Source organism: Saccostrea cucullata, unplaced genomic scaffold (assembly GCF_032062105.1).
Source record: "Saccostrea cucullata isolate Sc308-1 unplaced genomic scaffold, CSIRO_AGI_Scuc_v1 ctg4229, whole genome shotgun sequence".
Classification (NCBI taxonomy): Eukaryota; Metazoa; Mollusca; class Bivalvia; order Ostreida; family Ostreidae; genus Saccostrea; species Saccostrea cuccullata.
The window spans coordinates 175,380-182,065 of record NW_026926713.1 but is presented as its reverse complement, the minus strand read 5'-3'; the positions used below and the strand labels follow the sequence as shown (position 1 = coordinate 182,065).

The 6,686-nt window shown below is 35.9% G+C and overlaps 1 pseudogene; it reads right to left on the bottom strand.

Annotated features, from left to right (window-relative positions):
* On the bottom strand, positions 1-6,386 carry LOC134272494 (uncharacterized; annotated as a pseudogene).
* Positions 6,387-6,686: the final 300 nt, after the last annotated feature.

Genomic DNA, 6,686 nt, shown 5'->3' with positions numbered 1-6,686 from the left:
TACAATTATAAGTAAAAAGTAAAAACAATCTTCAATGGCAATAAAAATGCACAAAATACCCTGGTATATCATTCATTATCACATAACACTTACTTTGATTCAGATATTGTGTTACAATGTACATGATGTACTGGTCAACATTTGCATATACATGCAAAATGATATAGTTACCATGAAAATAACATCCTTTGAAAATTCTACTAATGTTCAGAAATCTAGCTACCTGGTAATCACATAACACTTACTCTGATTCAAATATTGTGTTACAATGTACTGGTCAATATTTGCATATACAATGATATAGTTACCATGAAATGACAATTCCTTTGAAAATTCTACAAATTTTCAGAAATCTAGTTAACTTTCACATTTGGAAGCAAAATATTTGTTCAAGCATGAAATTACGTTTTGGGACTTTGTAACACGAACATGATCAATGTCTACTATTTGTTCTGAGAGTAAATTCAGAATTCCATCCTGAGGGTTTCTAGTGTAGGCCACTTGCAAAAACCTAAAGTTTAACCCACTACCTGCAATTTTGTTGGCCATGCTCTTGCTTAAAATCTTCTCCCTTACTAAATGTTCTAAAGAAGGTGCATTTTTATGAACCTCAGAACTGTACTTATAGTTTTCAAAAGCATTTGAAAATGTAAAAGAAGCAGTTGAATACATGGAGCTGGTTACATCAATCCCAACATAATTCACAAGTTTCTGTAATGCCATCACATCATCCAGAGCATTATGAGCACTGTAATCTAATGAAAGATAGTGCTTCAAAAGTTCACTCTGTGAGTAAGATTTTAATTCTGGATCAAAAAGTTTGAAAAGTAACTTTGTGTCTATAAATCCAGCTATGCATTTTGAAAACTCATCAGTTTTCCCACAAGCCTCAACAGCATTTAAAAATAAATGGCAATCAAATGATTTAACATTATGACCAATCAAAACTACCTTTGACTGAAACCTTGAGAAAAAATCAAGAATGGAATCAACAGCAGCAGTGAGTTTGAGAGCATTAACTTCAACATTTCTACAATACATTTTTCCTGCTAAAAATGTAATTCCGGTGACTTCTGCAGCTTTCTGTGTGATAGGAACCTCTGGCGTGATATATTCTGAGAACACTTCCTCTACAAACACAGCTGCCATCTGTGTAATATGAAAGGTCCTTGCTAAAAATGATGAAACTTAAACTGTTCATAATATTCACAAGTGTTCATGTTCTTTTCCAATTTATTAACATAAGCATTAGTTTCAGTAATACTGAAGGGAAAAATGTTTCTATGATGTTTTTTTTTTAAATATTAAACACAATTTAAAAATCACATACCCAGTCCTGTTGATTCAAGGTCAAAAAAGATCAAAGGATTCTTTTTAGAAATCTGTAGAGGCTGTTTTAGGGGCTGGGTCACAGGAGCTGGAATGGTTTCAGTGTCATTCCCAGTATGCAAACCAATACCACAAGAGTAAGTTGGCCCCTCTCTTGTTTCTTTGCAGGCTATCACTTGTTTCCTTAAATTTTGAAAAAATAAAATCTTATGAAAACTTTCAAAAGAATAGTAAAATTTTCATACATATTTAAAGTATATTGTATCAACCTAGTCACCTTTCTGCCTTGAGAAATAATCTCCTCCTCTTTGCCTTTGTAGTTAGTGACAATGCCTTTTTACGACCAGCAGACATGTCCTTTTTTGCAGTCAATTTTTGGTGTGTCCGCCTGGTGATAATCCCATTTTTTTATTCACCTAAATTAAAAAAAAATCCACATAGAACATATACCCAGTATTGCATTACATGAAAGCTAAATTTCACAGATGCATGATGATTCATAATAGAGTGATCAAAATAATGCAACACAGCCAAAATCAGTCCAACAGAAAGCAAGTATGACTACATTTAGCAAATTACCCTGTGCTGCAGAGGACCAAATGAGTGATCCAATTTATTTCTGTGGTTTCATCAATTTCTGTTTGCTTCAATTTTCGTGGTTTTCTATATCAGACATTTTCGAGAATACAAATGGATAACATATTTTTTTAATTCAATGAACATTCAATTTCATGGATCTGCTCAACAACAAAATCCTCAAAAATTGATGCTCAATGAATATTGATGAAACCACAGTAATCAATAGGATGAAATTTAAATATATTTAAGTTATAAAGTGTACCTCAATCAAATACCGTTGCCCTAGGTTTTTCTGTGCTACAGTAGCTGCAACTCTGTAGCCAATAGTACGACTGAAGAGGTGGGATTAAGGTGCCTTGGAAGCTACTGTCTTGTTGAAGCTTTTACTTGCTTGGGTGCTTCCAAGATTAGCAAGGTTGGCGCTATGTTTCTTTAGTCTGTTGAAAATGCTTAAAAGATCTTGCTTATAGGTTCTTACTCTCTAAAGGCCGTCCATAGGGTAGTGAACTGTATTTCTTTGTTGTATTTTTTTGTGGTGGCACCATACTTCACTACACTGGCTGTGGTCGTTGAATGGGTGAAGAGTCAGAGCATCAAGGCCTTTGTCTATCCCGGTGGGATTCCCCTGGTTTTGAGAGATCATATAGCTTAAAGACTTCTGAATGTATATTATTTTATCACTTTTGATGACAAACTGTTGTGTTTCTTTTGCAGAGCATAGAGTGGATTTGATACATTTTTTTAATATGGTTTTTGTCAGAGTGTTTTTTAATGCTGGGGTCTATTTCTTTGTGAATTCTTGACATTGTGGTTGTGTCGTCATCCCCAACTAGTGCCTCTACTTGAATCCCTTTCTTTAATGTTGAATTAACCAATTCCACCACCATGTCAGATTCCATGGACTTGGAGCTACCTGTAAAAATTGCATGGACTATTATTAATCATTGAATTCCAAAGGAAGCTTTTCTTTTAAAATACACATATCAATTTATTACAGAGTTATTCTGTCAGATCATACTCCATATGGGACAAGCTTAAACTAGAGGTACTGTGAGCAATGAGCTCACTAAATGATACCCCTTGCCTCCCATATGTATAAAATAGCAGTGTCTATGTTTTGTTATGGTAAACCCAAAATATGTGTCCAATCAAAAAGTAAAATAAGAGGTGTACAATGCCAATATGTAATATACATTCTGTGAAAGTTTCATTAAATTTCACTCAATGGTATAAGAGGAGTTGTGAATAAAAGATGGGTACCCCAAAGCGTAACAGACAGATGGACGGACGAACAGACAGACATACCAAGCCTTTGGCTCAGGTGAGCTAATAACAGAGAGTGCTAATTAATTAATTTCAAGCATCTGCGAGGAGTAGTTTCGGAGAAAACTGATACAAAAATTTGCTACAGCTAAACACACTGACAGATACAAAAGGATAAAACAGTATATCCCCCTCTCCTTAGAAGCAGGGGTTTATAAATGTTCTAAGAAAGGGCTGATAAGTAGAAATATCAAAATTATTGGCACAAAAAAATACTGTTTTTCTGTATTCATAATCCCCAGAATTAACCTTTGCAGGGAGACCAATATTAAATCTGAGGAAATATATAATTACCTGTCCAATTCCTTTTGCATTCATGTGGAACTGGGGCTTGGTTGTTTTTTTCTGCTCGTTCACAAATTCTACATTATTTGTTTCTAAAGCTATAACCCAAAATTTCTCCCGTCTGGCTTCCTATCATGGAGCAGTGTCCTTTAACATAACATGAAAAACATGAGAGAATATAGCTAGTAATCAAGCATATAAAAGATCTTTGTGACACAACCTGGAGAATAAAATTATGTTTAATAATGTAAATCAAATATTTTTCACTTTATAAAAATACATCTACACTAGTAATTATTATGCTTTAAAGATGGTGCTTTTTCTTACTCTCTTTTTGCCCCCCCCCCCCCCCCTCAGTAACTCTCTAACTGGTATAAAAATAAATTTACCAGTAAGGCTGTCATATGACCTCCCACTTCCTCGCTTTTGCCATGCCCCATCTACACTCACAGTAATGGAGGAAGATTGATTGCTTCTTAAAAATTAAATAATTATTAATTAATGAATATCTTTTAGACAAGAGCTAGGCTCATTATTAAGGCTATGGTTCACAAGAGTACTTACAAGCAAGAACAAGAGGCCCACAGGCCTTATAGGTCACCTGAGCATTATGCAACAATTTTCCAGTTACTGTGTATTGAATTTGATTCATGTTTTAAGCCAGATGCTATATGGCATTCACAATTTTGAAAGAGGCACCATTGATCATCATAACAGTACACTTAGCAGTTGCTTAGCTTGGTTACTGAATACCCATACGCAGGTTAGGGGAACAAAAATGCACTCCAGCTAATCAGTAATATTCAGCAATAATCAGTAGTGCCCCTAACACTATGACACAAACCCCTGACCCTAGGTCCACACATTGCACAAATTTTTAAAAGGCCCCCTTAAAATTGCCTATCAAAAAATAAATAAATGTTTTATAAATACAAAGGAGCAGATTTCAAACAATTAATTCATGATCACTTTCAGTATATATGTAGACCCCCCCACCCTTGACCCTGGGGCCTTGAAATTTACAATTCTGCAAGATTAGGGCTCTTGCTCATCATAACTATATAGGTAGTTCATCTGCTTCATGCCCAAAGACAGAGAAGAACATTTTCAAAGATTTAATGTATTTTCACCATATAATCAATAGAGCCCCGCCCTAACACCAGAACCCCTGACTCTGGGACCATAAAATTCACAACTTTGGTTGAAGCACTTTTGCTCATCATAACTATGCACTTAGTTAGTTTATTTAATACCTAGGGGCAGAGAAGAAGATTTTCAAAGCATTCATGTATTTTCACCATATAATCAATAGAGCCCCCCCCCCCTCCCAACACCAGAACCATTGACCATGGGCCATAAAATTCACAATTTTGGAAGAAACACTCTTGATTTTTATAACTACGTACTTAATTAGTTTATTTAATACTTAGGCGCAGAGAAGAAGATTTTCAAAGAATTCATGTATTGTTCGCCATATAATCAATATAGGCACCCCCCCCCCCCACACACACCAGAACCATTGACCCTGGGGCCATAAAATTCACAATTTTGGTAGAGGCACTCTTGCTCATCATAACTATGTACTTAGTTGGTTTATTTAATACCTAGGGGCAGAGAAGAAGATTTTCAAAGAATTCATGTATTTTCAATATAAAATCAATAGACCCCCCCCCCCCCCAACACCAGAACCCTTGACCCTAGGGCCATTAAATTCATAATTTTGGTAGAGGCACTCTTGCTTATTATAACTATGTACTTAGTTGGTTTATTTAATACCCAGGGACAGAGAAGAAGATTTTCAAAGAAATCATGCATTTTCACTATATATAATCAATAGAGCCCCACCCTAACACCAGAACCCCTGACCCTGGGGCCATAAAATTCACAACTTTGGTAGAGGCACTCTTAAGCTTGCTCATCATAACTATGTACTTAGTTGGTTTATTTAATACCCAGGAGCAGAGAAGAAGATTTTCAAAGAAATAATGCATTTTCACTATAAACTTCTTTAGCCCCGCCCTAGCACTAGAACCCCTAACCTCAGGGCCATGAATTTCACAATTTTGGTAGAGGACTCATTGCTGATTACAATCATGCAAACAGTTTGACTGCTTGATGTCTAGGAGTAAAGAAGAAGATTTTTAAAGATTGCATTAATTTTCGTGGTTTTGGCCCCACCCCCCAGGCCCCAGGGGGGGGCAAGGATCATAAAATTCACAATTTTTGTTCCCCTTCACCCATAGATGCTTTGTGCCAAATTTGGTTGAAATTGGTTCAGTGGTTGCAGAGAAGAAGCTGAAAATGTTCAAATATTAACGGACGACGGACGACGCACGACGACGGACGAAAACAGATAGTAATAGGTCACCTGAGTTTACTCAGGTGACCTAAAAAATCAGAAATTAAAACCATAGTAAATGCTATCATTGGTTTTTAAAAACATTTGAATGCATATACATATACAAAATTAAAATTATTGAAGTTCTTGCAGCGTGAAATTAAAACCATTGGCGATTGGTATTTTTCAACATATTGTGATTCAAATTTTAACACCATTAAGAATTCATATGACTTCTTCCTGTCTGCTACTCAGTAATGTTCGACTGACACACCGTGCATAACCCCACATATGGGGGGCGGAATAGTGACACCCGGGGGTGAAGAATCCGAAGCGGTGTTTGCAAGGTGAGTTGACCTGATTAGCTTTTCTACAGTGATTGAGATAATAATAATCCTATATTAACTTACGGCGGAACAAAGTGATATCCCAGCTTACTGTTACTCGTTTCTCACCTCGGGATTCGTCCTAGAAATATACAAACACTTCTGCAATATCTGGTACTAGCATTCGGGAACGCAAATTTGACCATTTCTTGGTGAAAATTGGTGCCTTGTATATCATTCAACTTAATTTGAATCATGTGAGGGGAATCTAGATATAATTTTGCTCCAGACAATGTAATCTTTCCGAGGATTCCACCTCAAATAAAGGGGACAGACTTCAGTTTTAGTGTGTGGTACCAGGGGGTGAAGATTTAAGTGGAGACCGGGGGAAGGAATAATTTTCCAACTAATAGAAATGAACTGTTTCTACAAAAATTATATTGATTATACAAGTAATAAATTGCTACAATCAATTTATTAACTCTCTCATTAATTCTCGTCCCTGA